We start from the raw sequence: 15,871 nt of genomic DNA, 5'->3' as shown, positions 1-15,871 counted from the left end.
CATAATCATGTTTCAACCCATTTTCTGTTTTCATCAAACTTTGTGATTATTTACTCTGATCCCAGTCCTTCGACCAGGACCATATAAAAACCTATTATTCATTTTTAAATGAACAAATATCAACCAACAAGTTATCCCCAATATATACCCCATCTTATCTTTATGCTCTCTCCAGAGAGTGACTAAAGATATGTACCTGGACATTCTCTATCACCCTTAGTTTTGCCAAATAGAGGAGAGCAAATCTTATTTGATGTTCTACTAAGTAACGACAAATTGGGATAAATTCCCTTAGTTTCTGTGAAACTACTGCTGAGCAACCTTGAAATATCACGATCACCTGGCCCTCTATTCTCAGCTGCCCATGCTGTCTATAGGCTGCCAAAATCCTCTCCTTTACCCCAAAATTTAGGAACCTAGTCAGTACTGGGCGGGGTTTTATGCTTTCTTACTCTGTTCTCCTGGTTTCTATTCGGTGAGCCCTCTCTATATTGAGGTTGTTAAAATCCTGTAGGAGATTTAACTCAATATAATCAAACAGATCCTTATCTACCACTTGTTCTGGAACCCCTATAAACTGGAGATTGTTTCGGGGACTCCTATTTTCAAGGTCGTCCAGCTTCTCCACATATTGCGGTAATTGATAAGACTGTGTTTCCACAGTATTATGTGATGATAATATAGTATCCTCTATATCGCTGATCCTTTGTTCTGCTTCTATTATCCTATTTAATTGATCTTCCAGTTTCATTAAAGCAGCCTCAACCAATTTTTTTAAGAGGCTCTAATTTCATATCTAACCTTCCAGTTTTTGATCCAGCATAGGCAGTAGGATTTTAGAAATCTCCTTTGTCATTTCACTAGTGGAGACAGGGGGTTCTCGATTTGTAGGGGAACCACTCCCAGTATTCTCCCCACCTTCCTGAGAGGGACTTGGAGAAAGAGGGGCCTATCTAGAGGCTGTAGTCTTATTTCTGACCATATTGCTAATATCAGTTGGATTTGAAAATCATTTACGTTGTATTTTGGACACAAATTTGTCCATTACCTGTTTAGGTTATATATAAGGGACAATATCTAAGTTCCTGTTTTTCACCAGTCAAGGGGCTCTATTTACTACAATCCGCATTCGTAATGCAGATTGTAGTGTGATATCATCGACTGAATTCGCATTGCAATATCACTTGTTTTTTATCATTCCTTCCCAACACAAACAGAGTCCAGTTTCCAATAGGAATATCTCCTTGACACAGTCCCAATATCCCCCTATCCATGCCCAACTCAAGGCCCCCCTTTTTTCAGCCCCAGGAAGGATAATAGGTAAACAGTTAGGGTAGATCTCACCACAGATCAGCATTGCCAGGATCAAGGTCGCCCTACTTTCAGCCCCAGAAAGAGTAACAGGTAAACAGTTAGGGTAGATCTCACCACAGATCAGCATTGCCAGGAAAACCTGGAGCCCCATCTTGGAGTATTCCAGGAGTCTTGAACATCAATGGTCTTAAATCCAGGGATCCAAAAATAAATGACGATGCAAATTATTTAGAATACTTTTCCCATGAGACAACATATGGCCAATAACTTCTTCAATATGCAAAAACTTCCCTACGTCCAGGTGGTGACATATACATCCAGGGTCAGTCAGATATCTATGTCCCATCCCTCTCCATTGGGAGTAATATATCCTGGCTGACCGCCACCCTCCGAGGATAGTATGGTTCTCCAATGCACTATCGATATGTGGCCCCCAGCGCACGCTTCCCTAGGAGGTTGATTCACCTGCTTCCCCGCTGTCTCTTGCCTCTGTATCCTCAAGACACTAGGCAGCCGCTCTAAGTTTCAGGACTACCAGCTTCTGCCTGGCTCTTATAGCCACTGCTACTGATTCAGGGTAGATATGAGGAGTGTGTTCCTGGGGTACTCTCGGGCCTAAATTGCCAGTGGCCCGTCTCACACTGATCCTCTCCACTGGCCCTCCTGTTGTGGTCAACTCTGGAGGTTAAAGATCCAAACTCTCCAGGGGGGATCTCCAGGGCAAATGCTGGCAGCCTGTTTCATGGTGGTCACATTCACAGGCCGCCACGTGATAACTCCTCTGTTTTCCTGTCCTGGATGCTTGCCCCCTGTCTCATATGAGTTGCATATGCTGGTTCGTCCACCACGTGGTAACCCCACACTGAGTCAGACTCCGGGAATCTGGGCTCTGTTATGGTCAGCCCCAGGGGTCGGAACTCCGAACTCTCCAGGGGGGATCTCCAGAGCAAATGCCGGCAGCCTGTTTTACGGAAGTCACCTCCCCCGGCAGCCATCCACCACGTGGTAACCCCTCTGTGACTCCGGTCCTGGGCACTTATCACCTGTCTCATTGGAGCAGTATTCGCTGGTTTGCCCATGGCGTGGTAACTCCACTCTGGGTCTGACTCCGGGGATCTGGGCTCCGAACACTGGCCACCAAACGCTGCAGTCGGGTGACCCTGTATGGAGCTGGGTGAGCGGTGCTCAGCTAAGATGTAGCCATCTTGATGCACCACCCACTGTAAGTCTTCTCACATGCCAGAGGCGAGCATAATTAATAGGCTGCGTCATAGTACACGTCACTTGGTTGTATTTCACACTGAAGTGATCGCAGTGCTTGCAGCAGGGTATAGTCAACCTCAAGCGCTGCAATCGCATCCGATGGTGCACGATGTACCAATGATTTCATGCACTTCCAGACATGACGTGTGCAAGTGGGCGTCTAATGTATTGCTGATGGGTGTCTACATACAGATAGTGATCGCACGCCAAGACATAGCGGCCGTGCTAATGCCTTGCCGTGCGATCGCCTGCCTTGCTGGGTGTGCGCTGGATTTGTATACATGGGGTGTGAGCGAACGCATCTAGCGAGTGGGTCTGAATGAGCTCCTGAGTTTGATTTCCTAGTGGTAACTCTAGTCTACAGAGATCATTAGGACAAAACTGTTACAGTTCCAAGAACGTGTCAGTTGAATTAAGTGCTGAGAATACTGCATTACAAACTAAAGATGTCGAACCCAGAAAGTTCAAATACGTTATGTATGTCATAAGACAGGACACAAAGCATTTGAATGTATACTGAAAGATATGGATACTTACATAGAAAGAAGTGCAAAAGTAAGAATGAGTCAGCTTAAAGTATCACAGACAGCCACAGAGGAGGTTGCTTGTATATTGTCTCAGGTGCCACAAGACTATTCAATTGTGAGTCTATCACAGTCAGAGGAATAGGAGATAAATTACTTACAGCTATAAAAGTTGGGACAGTCACTACCCACCAAAAAGTAGGAGCTGAAATTACAGTCACAGACTTCCAAGACATCCTACATATACCAGATATGGGGAAGAGCCTCATAGCCATTAGTATCCCGGAGGAGAGGGAACACAAGGGGCCTGATTCAGAGATAGATGGAGTTGCAGAGATGCACACAAGTGGCTCTCTAGAAAGTACCTTTTATTTCATCTCTATTACTCATCAACTTCTACCAACGCATGGCTGCTTTTGATGAGGGGTTGTGGCTATGGCAGCTGCTTCAATCTATGTCCTCTCAACATGTGTAGATGCTGCTGATCACTCCGTGATAACTGCTTCATTTTTTGCCAATGGGGGTCTGTGCTTCAATCTAATGCCTCTCACCATGTGTAGATGCTGCTGATTATTGCGTGATAACTGCTTATTTATTTTGCCAATGGGGGTCTGTGCTCAAAGACTGACCTTTATGCATACCACTTTACATTATTCATCTAAATAAACCTTGGATTTCTCCCAAAAAGTACCCTATATTTCATCTCTATTACTCATCAACTTCTAACAATGCGGAGCTGCTTTTGATGACTGGACTTGAGGCTATGGCAGCTGCTTCAATCTAATGCCTCTCACAATGTGTAGATGCTGCTGATCACTGTGTGATAACTGCTTATTTTTTGACAGTGGGGGTCTGTGCTCAAAGATTGACCTTTATGCATACCACTTTTCCTTATACATCTAAATAAACCTGGGATCTCTCCACCTGACCCCACTCCACATCATCTACCATGATCAAAGCAGGAAATTGTCTTACACAAAAGATCACTCCCATCCAAGAGACTCGACGTCTCAGCCTGATTTGAAACCCTTTCTCCAGCCTATGTCCTCTAGACAAGACTGGAACCCAGATGTCTGAGACTCTTCTCCTAACCAGTTACTCTCTTCAATCCCACCTTCAATGGATTGTTCCACCTTCCACCACTCTTCAAATGTTTGCAGCTTTCCGACCAGCTCACGACCTTGGAGGAAGGTCATGAAACATCCGATGATCTCTTTTGCAAATTAACAGGCATTATTTCCATTCAGACTTGAAGTCAAGGGTGGATGATCTAGACAACAGGCGAAATAACATCCGCATCAGAGGTCTTCCTGAAGATATTCCTCAAACTGGTCTGGCACAGACAGACTCTGTGACGTCATCTGCTGTCTCGACAATTTTCCTCAAAAATATCAGATGATGTGCAAAGTCTGACAGCTAGATGGATTTGACTTTAATGGGTACACTATTTATATCTTCCTAGATCTCTCCTGGCACACACTTCAACAATGCAAAGTCTTGAGACCATTAATGGATGAATTCTGCAAACATCAGCTCAAATATTTCTGGGGATTCCCCTTTCACTTTCAAGTTATGTTCAAAGGGAAATTGATCACACTACATACCCCTTCTGACCTTCACCCATTCTGTTCCTCCCTGGACTTACTGAAAATGGAGATTATTGAATGGAAAGATCCTTAGGTCCAGCTGGTTCTTCCTCAGTGTTTGATGGATCATTCCTCATGGCAACAGGTCCATCAGGCCAAGAGAAGTGCAAGCCTTTCCAAATCCAATGGCACTAGATCATCAGGGAAGCAGATGGTCAATATAATACATCTAATATACTAATGCCTACAGGAGGCATCTGAGGGAAAGACGCCTCCAGTTGGCTAGCAGATCCAAGTGCTGCATCCGTAGATGCAGCTTCGGATCAACATCATGAACATCAGTTGCAATGTTTGTAGCATCGACCATCTGAGTAAGCTGAAGCTTACTCAGACTGGCTGCCTCCTGCCTCTTGCAAGGCCAGGAAATCTGCGGCTTCCAGCACAGACCATGTCCTCCGAAAACTGTAGTTTATGAGCTCAGACTACAATAATTGGCACTTGAAACAACTCTCTTCATTGTTTAAACAGAATATGGTAAAGATGCATACACTCCCTAAACTTGTTTACTTACTTCAAGCTCTTCCAATCCATATACCTAATTCCTGGTTTCACGAGATTCACCTTCTGATTAGAAAATTAATTTGGTCTCAAAGACACCGAATAATTAGACGTAAAGTTTTATTGTGGCTTAAACATCTAGGAGGTCTCAAATTACCAGAAGTTAAGAACTACCACAGTGCCATAATTCCTAATAGGATCCTTGAATGGACCAGGAGCAAAAAAACTAAACAATAAATGCCATTTATTTGTGACAACAACCTGAAATACACCCTTTGTTACTATCTCCAAGACCCTTCCTATACATCCAATGATTACTCCCATACTTTCTTGCCTGCAGTTTCTGAGACACTTCTCATTCATATCCTATGTCTTCGCCTTCCTCACTTCTTCCTTGCCAACTCAAATTTCCCCTCAGACCTAACTTAACATAACTCTATGTCCATGGAAGACATATTGCTCTCCTCAGCTGACAAAATTTCCGATTTTAGTGGGACATGGTTCTTGTGGCTGGAGTATAAAGCCTCCGATGCTTATAAAACCTATATGTCTACCATCTCACCCAGACCATAATCCTTTACCAGGCCCAGATCTCCAGTATTGGGTTAGGGGGAGTTCAATCTCGTGGCTATCAACGGGTTCCTACCATGACTTACTGCAGACCTCTCTCCATGATCCTGTGCCCCCTCTGACTTCCTACTTTGTTTTCTCTCTCTTTAGTTTTCACTCATACCAGATTTTTTTATAATACTAGTATTGAATTAAGTTTCTTTTTTATTTGAACTGTTTTATGACATCATTAAGCCATCTCAGTGACATACGTATAACTACTTGTTATTATGTATCATGGTAGGACTAACTTGGTCATGAATCATCTTGGACTATTCTTACAAGTGTGTATTTCAAAGAAGCAATGCAGAAGTGGAATGAAACAGTCGCTGGTTTATTATACCTGTGGGTAAGACAGAGACCAGGGTTTACATAAGATAATGATAACACAAGATTGCAGGTAGGGGTTAATAACTGAGCAGGAAAACCTTGTAATGCAGGAGAACAGGATAGCAGACTTGCAATATAATATACAAGGCATCAAACTTGACTTGAAATGCAGTATACAGGATAGCAGACTTGACTTAGAATGCAATAAACTATGGCAATAATGCAAAGTTCTGTAACTTTTAGAGGCCACGGCAAGCGGCTCCATTGCTAGGTGACTGGGACGCCGTGTCATGCCGGCAACGGGGAATCCTGGTCCTGATGTTAGAAGCAACGGTGATTCGTGGCTCCAGCAGGTCCTGTCTGTTGCTAGGTGACCGGGATGCCGTGTCAAGCTGGTGGGGGACGTCCTGGTGCTGGAGGGTACCAAGCAATGGGTGCTGCTATGACCGAATTGGCTGGTGGTCCCAGGATGCTTTTGAAGAGATGTGCTTATTGTACACTGAAGAGGGATGCCAGTTATAGCTTTATGCCCTGGTGTCTAGCTGCCTGGTCCTGTTCCTGGTATCTGGGAGCTGGACTGGTAGCCAGGAACAGGATCTTTTCAGGTAACTTGAACAGCAGAGAGCCTCCACTAGCAGATAGTCTCAGGTACATGAACTGATGATCTGGCATTGAGTGCTGGGTAATAAGCAGGAGAAACAGGTGCAGCTCATTAGCCAATTGCCTCCAGCTGCATAGCGACAAACCATGGTATGCTAGGAGCACAAGCAAAATTGCAGCACCACTGGTGAGAACAGTACTGCAGGAATCAACACTGGGAGAGCACCACCACTGGAGGAAGAGTGGTATTGCAGTGGATCGTACCATATTAATGGTATTTGTTCTTTTTCACTGCCTTGGAACATATCTCTGTGATGTCTCCTTATTATCCTCTGTTACTTCTTCAATAAAATTAAATTATACAAAAACCCTTCTACGTTCCCTAAACCTAACCCTGTCCACGCTACTAACGCTAAGGGCGCACCGGACTTATCTCATTCGGTCTGGCGTCTTTCGGCATTCCAGCGTCGGGATTAAGATAGGCATCGGTATTTCAACACCTATCTTAAGTCCCTTGCCGGGATTCGGATGTCAGTATTGAGACCTTGCGGCCGCCGGTTTCATAACTACATCCCCTAAGAATATACTTGCAAAGTATGGAATGTCAGATCAGATGCTAAGCCAATAGGCACTCCCATTGACAAAGGCATGAAACTACCTAAGGCCATGTCACCAATGAGTTAAGATGAAACAGAAATTTCGAAGACAGTTCCTTATCAGAGCTCTACTGGTGATGTCAGGACTTGCCTTGAAATTACGCATGCAGTAAGCAGAATAAGCTAATTTGCTATTAATCCTGGGAGACAGCAATGGAAAGCAGTCAATAGAATCTTAAATTACCTAAGAGGTACATCTTCCTTGAAGCTGGAATTTACTAAAGCTGGAAATTCAAATCTCAAATCTCAAATCATTTTGTGATGCTGATTGGGGAAAAGATGAAGAGTATTGTCATTCCTATACGGGATATCTATTTCCACTGGCAGGCACAGCGGTAAGCTAGTCAAGTAGAAAACAAACCACAGTAGCTTTATATACCACCAAAACAGAATATATGGCATTTACAGAGTCAGCTAAGGAGGCATTACATCTTAAAGAGACTATGTGGGGATTTCAGTTGTTTTATCACACCTGTAAGTAATGGGCATCCGACATACTGTATTCAGTTGTTTATGCCAATGAGTGTAAGTGCAGCGGGCGTCCCTTACTTATTGCACGTGTCACCGGATTTAAATGTAAGTGGCTAAACCAGTGCAAAGTTCTGGTTAGCACACCCAAATGGTAGTGCGATATCCTTCAACCAGTGCCTACATACTGTACATGACCAGCTGGTCCACTGTATGCTCCACTCCATCTCCGCTACCCATAGCGTATCTGTGAGTACTGCTGTATTGTTACTGAGCACTATAAATAAATCAAAGCTCCTGCTCAAGTCTATCTGGCTGGTGTGCTCCAATAGTTCTTTCCGCTGACTTACTGCTGACTTACCCTCCTTATACAAGTGTAACTACACCTTCATTATTGATAAAAATGTGCTCTCTTTGGTGAGTTGGAAAGATTTAATATGAGTCACTGTTATAAAAAGTGTGATCTTCCCCAAGCTCACATATCCCATACAAATGTTTTCAGTATTTAATCTGATGCTTTATAGTGTTCAGTATCCAGTTTCTTTTCCAATTTAGATGGTGTAGTGGTAGACTGTGGATGACCAGGAGGATGACATATATATCTAAGGGACTTATTTATCATTAAATATTTGGACAATATTCCCAGAAAAAATAATTTTTTGGGATTCTCACAAATGTTAAGGATCACCCAGATGTACTATGGAGAGATTGCAGCAGATATATCTGATATCTGCTGTGGTCCCTACATTTTCAGCTACAAATGCAGCCCCACAGTTGTCGATCTGCATCGCTGCCACATTTACCTAGCTCCGAAATGTGAAGCATTCCACAGCTTTTCCCAGATAGGTAATGCCATCTCCAGATGGTGCTATCCTATAGTATGGTACGGGCTACTATTTCGCCAATTTTTACAAAAAAGGGATCCTCCGGAATCCTTCATCTACCGGTGATGTATGCAGTTCATGACGAGGACCCAAACCAAGATGCAGTGTGATAGCATGACACAAGGATGGGCAAGAGCAGAATAGTAAATTGCTCCAAAATATTAATTTTATAATGATAAATATGCCCCTAAGCGTTGAGGTGGTTTAGGTATGCAGAATACTTTACTTGCTGCATCTGCATCGTTTCAATATGCAATTGGTTTGTGCCTAGTCACATCCCTGTTTTACTAATAAAGATTTGGGGCCTGATTCAGACCCGGTCACTATGAGCGTACTCTCGCTCAATGCGTATGCAAATATTTGAAAGTGACGCGGTGGGGAGCGATATCTCGCCAAGGCATAAGCACGCCCATCTTACCTGTACGAGCGTTCGCTTTGTGTATGCAGACTCCCCTTAGCAAAGGCAGAGACGCCCACTGCCCCACGTCATCTCCTGGTAGTTTGTGAAAACATTGCTACATCGACCACTATCAGATGTGAACGCAGTGTTTGTGGTAGCTTTTTTCTACCGCAAGCATTGCGAGGAAAACCGAGTAAAAAAATGGCTGGTGACGTGTACTATGACGCTGCCTGTTAATTATGCACGCCTCTAAAACGGCATTGAAACACTCAGGCATGCCTGCGTTCGCACCTCCACTCCCCCGCTTTTACTGGACTGCCACTGACCACCCACAAACGGCCTCTCCTGTCACTCACTCTGCTGAGCTGGCTTTGCTGTGCGAGCGAGGGATCTGCGAACGCACTGTGTAGTTTGCGCACGCGCACTACGATGCATACGCAAATTAGCAACCATCGGCAATAGCGAGCGGACTGCGGATAGCGTCTGGGTCTGAATCAGGCCCTTGGAGCATGAGCTCTGTTTGCTATATGCTCCACCCGCATTTTTATATTCCCAATTTGTTATAATCACCCCTACTATTTGCCGCAACATTATGTTTACTAAAGTTAATGCATGGTGTATCCTTTAAAAACATTTGTTCAATGATTATAGTTTTTCACCATATTTCCACAATTAAAATATATCATAATAAAATAAAATATTTCCATATTTCCTGCATTTAAATTATGGTAATTTAAGGGCATTATTTCTATAAAAGATGTGTTTGTCCCTGGAGAATTTATTCATATTTTTTAACAACTTAGAGAAAAATATGATCTTCCCCTTCTTTATTTTTCTCCAAGCCCACCATTACATAAACTCTACTATACTTACCACTGCCCTTTCAGCTGTTAAATTTTTTATGTACTGCACTTACCTTTACTAAGGGCCATATTCAATTTGAGACGAAAAGTCCGTTATCGGGCCATAATTTATCGCCGATGACGTCATTTTCGCCTGTTTCACTTATCCCCATATTCAATTTCAAAGACAGGTGTGAAAAGTCTTTGTTAAAAAACGGGGATGAGTTTTCACCATGTAATTCATGGCGATAAAAAGTGCAGGATTGGGGTTCAGGGGTGCAGGCTTAAAAAAACACAGCCTGCAGCCCTGGGAGTGTCCTCTAAAAGTAATCTGTGTCATAAAATGTTAAAAATATCCTCAGGACACCTCAAAAAATTTACTTTCATTTTGGGGGCGAAAAAATATATATTGGGTAACAAAGTTTTAAACTAGCGAAATTGATTCAGGGGGGGTTCCCAAGTATGCAGCAGATGTTTTCTAGAATGCGGGTGGTAGCGGCAGGTGGATTTTTGAAGAATTTTAAAGAATGACTTTAGGGCAGGGGTTCCCAACCACGGTCCTCAAGGCACACTAACAGTCCAGGTTTTAGGAATAGCCATAGTTGAGCACAGGTGACTTAATTAGTACCTTAGTTATTTTGATTTAACCATCCGTGCTTAAGCATGGATATCACTAAAACCAGTTAGTGTGCTTTGAGGACCGAGGTTGGGAATCACTGCTTTAGGGACTTAAAAATATGCTTGCACCCATTTTCGTGTACCCCAAATTTGATAGCAATAGTTATTTCCCCCCCCCAAAAAAAGATAAATGCTATTCTTCACTACTTCACAGGCGCATTTATGCACCTGCCGCGGCTATTTAAAAACCCGACTTACCTTCAGCAGGCCAAATCGGGGGTACCCATAGTGATCCCCCATGTCATACCATCTTTAGGGGGGTGCCAGGATGAATTCCCGAAAATTGACAGGACTTTTCCATACTTACCTTTCCGCCGGGTCCCGTTTTGTCCGGATCCTAATTGAATGCGGGGATAAGCGGGCACGCGCCCGATACTTTATCCCTGCAAAAAACGTCGATGAGGGCGAAAAGTCTGACCTCTGAATTTTCGCCCCATGTTGAATATGGCCCTATGTCTTTTAAATTTAAAATTCGTCCCTTATTCCCTGATTTGTTGTATGCTGATTCCCCTAATTTATGGACCAAGGGCGGGATGTACTAACACTAAAATGCGATCAAACTGCTGTTTTCTGAGGTTTAACTACATTTCTCATTTGTATCAAACTCCATAAAGCGAAAACTTCCTGGAGCTTGCACCCTATGGGCAACACCGTCTATAGATTGTCTAATGGAAGCCTATGAGCTTCTTTTGAGATAATTCCCAGAGAGGGATCCAATAAGATCCCTGCCAGTGTCTACCGCAGCTTGCGGAATGTGCTGGCTATTTACTGCACATGAGCAGTAGGAAGTCCTCACAAATCTACATGCATATGCCACTAAATGGTGCTATTCATGTGGTACGTAGCAGGATGTATTGCATTCAAAATGAGATGCATGATACAGGATGTAGTTAGATTCCCGGTTGACGGGATCACGGACCCTGCCATAATGCCGATATCCCGAAGGAGATCAGGATACCGGCGTCGGCATCCCGACCCCAGCCATCGACCTTCCGGCGCCGTATGAGAACCAGTGGCTATTCCACATGATACCTACCGTCCTAATACTGCTAAATCTTGGGATTTAGACTTTTTGAACTTCCCTGGTTTCTCTACAGTACTATTCAATATTTACACTGTCAAACTATGACTGCTTTGTCTTCGGCATTCCTTCAGGAAACACACCTTAAGCCTTAAGCAGATTCAGTTAGTAGGAAACACTTTGTGGAATTGGAGATGGGAGAATGTTTTAAATGGTATTGTTCCAATGCTAATTTGGCTCATAATTTCTGGTTTCACTTCAATTTCATGTTAGAAATGTGCTCTTTGCAGATTTCCCTTCCTGGTAATTATGCTCTCAGATCTTGACCTTGATTCCTTTTTCGATAGTATTTGAGACGGTTGCAAAGCAAGTTAGATTTTGTATTTCTAGAGATTCCCCTTCACTTACATTAGTGAAAAAGTGCTTAGATGTTTTATGTCATGAAAGGAGAGCTGTCAAACCTGACATTGAGGCTGGAGTTTAGAGATTCTATAAAAAATGGGGAGTTTATGTAGACATTCTCCCAGTTACTGTTAAGTCCAACATACTTAAGGTGTGTCACCAAACGGAATGGTCCCTGTTAAGACAACTTACTTAGTCTCACTGTATAGTTTACTATAAACATACAGTAGGGAAGGTTTAGGGTTAGTCTGTGGGGGTAGGGTTAGGATCAGGGTTAGGGGTAGCATGCTCACCGCTGCTGGATCAGATGACCACTGGACCAAGAAAACACCTCTGCATTGCCGGATCCACCACCAGATAAGTGAAGCCACTGTTCCACCTGGACACACAGTATTGTCAACATTCTAATAATGGCAACATTTCATCAGAGGGTGTTATTGATTTAACATCAGAGCAGGTTTGGGTAGGGATGCCTACAGGGTATTTCATGTACCTATCCCTTTTTCCAAACAGGCCCAAAACATCCAAGGATACAGACAAAGGACCTTATATATGATGTGGATGGAAAAGTAGTTGGAGAGTGGCCTTGCACTGGCTCGAATGATACCTATGGCTCTTGCACTGTGTCAAAAGGAAAGAAGAATCACTCAAGTGAGGTTACCCGGATGGTTGCTTCTGTCTCTCTGGTGTCTGGCTATACCCCCTCAGTGGTTTGTCACTGCCCTTCATTGGGCCCCTACCATGTAATTCCCCCAGGGGACCCTTCTTATCCCAGTCTGACACTGGCAAGAACCGTCTATTATGCATTTATGTTGTGGAACAGATGTTAATAAAATGACATCTTAACTCCTGTCAAGGTATGGAAACTGTTAAAAATAAATTCTTTGCATGTTATAAGTAATTCTTTAGAAAACGTTAACATACATTATATGTTTGCTGGTTTTTGATACAATATTTTGTTTCTTTTTTTACTGACAGGGTTAATGTTTCCACAATACATTGAACAGCACCTTAAATAACTTGGCTTATAGGACTGTCCAGAAAAATGAACTGGCCTTTCTCTGTCTGCTCTTAATGGGCTAATGGTTAATTCGTAATGTATTTGGCAAGATAAATTTCCCCATTGTGAGTTTAAATTGCTCTGTAATCAAATTGAATTAAGAGCAAAAAGTACATTTGATCCACTTAGTAAGGGAAAGTCATTCCGCGGAGAGTGCAGAAATTTAGGGCTCCCCCCTCTGAACCACGAGCAGATAAAAGCCCATCATCATCTACTGTGCAAGGTGGCTGTTGTAATGCACGACGAGTGTGGTGGATGTGAATAATATTTTCATAAATGAAACCCACCCTGAGTAAGTTCTCTTGTTTTTATTGCACTGTATAACCTCTTTTAAGTGTGAAATGCTGGGAATATGGTACATACTATGTATATTTATTGATCCTTCATTAAAATGTATTGTAAAAACCACATTTCATTGATGGCAGGCATTTTCAAACATTTATGGTCTAAAGGGAATTTTCATTCTCTTATCTCTTAAAATGTTTTATTTTTCCTGTAAAGATGTTTTGTTTTTTTAACCTCTTACCACGACATTATTTGGATACCACTTTCCTGTCAAAGTAGAATAATAACAATTCTCAGCAGTAGAATAATAACATTATTTCCCCATGCCATATTCTGGTAACTGCTGTTGTTATGATTCAGTTTAGTACTGGCCTGGAAGGTTACATGGAAACAGCTGGCTTCTCATATTGATAGATATATTTGCTTAATGTTAAGGCAGTGGGACAAGTGACCTTAGACAGCCCCAACACCTACTTAAAGCTTTTCCTCCCCGCATCTCAGCTGGCTCCCAGGGAAGAGGCAGCCTCTTTATGAATCCAAAGCTGTCGATGTGAAACTGCTGTTTTTGAATAGAGTAGTTTCACAACGGGTAAAGGGAATTCAAAATGAGGCTGCCTTTTCCCTGGGAGCCAGCTGTGATGCGAGAAGGAGAAAATAGCAGTGGCTGCTGCCCTGGTGAGTAGCCTATGTCTCAGCAAGCGTGTAGGGTAAGTAGTCCATATATCCACGGCCCAATCTGTGCGGAGTTTGTATATTCTCCCTGTGCTTGTGTGGGTTTCCTCCGGGTGCTCCGGTTTCCTCCCACACTCCAAAAATATATTGGTAGGTTAATTGGCTCACAACACAAAATTAACCCTAGCGTGTATGTGTGTGCGCATGTGATAAGGATATAGATTGTAAGCTCCACTGGGGCAGGGACTGATGTGAATGGCCAAATACTCTCTGTAAAGCGCTGCGGAATATGTGTGCGCTATATAAATAACTGGTAATAAATAAATAAATATCCGGCTGGATATACTGTGCCCAGAGGGACAGGTTAGGATGACCAGTCTGTTTGGGAGGTTGTCGCACACTTCTTGCCCATAGCCTGTGCATGACTACACATGCACACCCATATCTAGCCCTGTAGCCTGCAAGAGGGCCACACATTACCATTGATTTTTGTAATAACACCACTGCAAGGAGGTATAGGCTATAGGGAGAAACCAGCAGATCTTGGAGACAAACAGGATGAGCCAGCAGCTCAAAGACCCAACCTAGTAGCAGCATTGAACTCTGTAAGCACCTGCCACAGTCTGGCACTGCCTGCAAGGATATGCAGTCAGGGTAGGAATGGAGTCAGAGCCTCCCCTGTCATACTCTCTGTCAGACTGAAGAGTTTTGATCTTAAAAATTATTAGAATAATACAAAGAAAATATTTATAACTTATAAATATCTTCTTTGTACTATTCTGGTCGATTTTATAGGCAAAACTCACCAAACTTGCGGTGACCAGTGACCAGTCCAGGAAGTACTCAGGCATTTGAGCTCAGCAGCAGTACTGAGGAGTGAAGAAAATTGGCATATACAGACAGAGGAAACACACAAAGGAGAAAAAGGTGAGGAGCGTCCGCCGTTAGGGGAAGATCTGTGTACAGTATGTGTGGGGGAAATATTTTTTGGTAGTGGGGATCTCTGTGCTAGTGGGAAATATGTGTGAGGGGGATCTGTGCTTCGGGGAATCTGTGTGTCGGGGCATCTGTGCGAGAGGGGACATCTGTGCAAGTGGGGCAGGTTTGTCAGGATGCAGCCTGGGATCGGCCTTTACTCACCGCTGAACCAGTGTCTTTAGGCTCCGAGGCATTCGGGCGCCAGTTGTAGTGATGAGTTATGTCTTAGTATTCTCCCCAGGCCTGCTAGGGCTTCCAAGCATGCGTCCCGCTTCCTGTGGTAGCAGGTATGGGCGCAGCCATGTTAGTTCATCTCACCTGATCAGTCTCCTCCAATGGCAGTCCTGCGGTCTGTCAGCTGATCTCATGATCCAATGACCAACTGCCTAGGGGTATTTAGGTCTGACTCCTGCAACAGGAAGTTGCCTGATCAACTTCACTGTTCCATTGATTACTATGCTCTCTGGTGTTTCCCAAGAAGAATCTACAGTTTGTTGTTGCAGCCCTCACGCTGCCCACCAGTGCTACTTATATTAGCTTATATGCTAATTCCTTGCATGTTACTTCAGTTTTCAAAGAACTTCAGTATTTCTTGTAATCCCTGTGTTGTCTTTTAGTGTGCTGCTGAGCTCTCTAATCGCCTCCCTGTGTTCTTGTGATGTCAGCTTTTGTGCTAATTGCTAGTTAGCTTCCAGCTGGAGCTCTAGCTATTCCCAGTACATACCTGTGTCCATTTCCTCT

At 43.3% G+C, this 15,871-nt stretch overlaps 1 long non-coding RNA gene across 1 annotated transcript in view; it reads left to right on the top strand.

Annotated features, from left to right (window-relative positions):
• LOC148542467 (uncharacterized) overlaps window positions 1-13,536 on the top strand; it is a 91,544-nt gene extending 78,008 nt beyond the window's left edge. Inside the window, exons 2-3 of the long non-coding RNA XR_015877787.1 lie at window positions 12,649-12,992; window positions 13,114-13,536. This is a non-coding gene — a long non-coding RNA (uncharacterized LOC148542467). The remainder of the gene's footprint in view (window positions 1-12,648; window positions 12,993-13,113) is intronic.
• The last annotated feature ends 2,335 nt before the right edge of the window (window positions 13,537-15,871 follow it).

This window comes from Taudactylus pleione, unplaced genomic scaffold, assembly GCF_031769625.1.
Source record: "Taudactylus pleione unplaced genomic scaffold, aTauple2 ptg000012l, whole genome shotgun sequence".
In the NCBI taxonomy this organism is placed as follows: Eukaryota; Metazoa; Chordata; class Amphibia; order Anura; family Myobatrachidae; genus Taudactylus; species Taudactylus pleione.
This window is presented reverse-complemented; position numbering and strand designations above follow the sequence as displayed.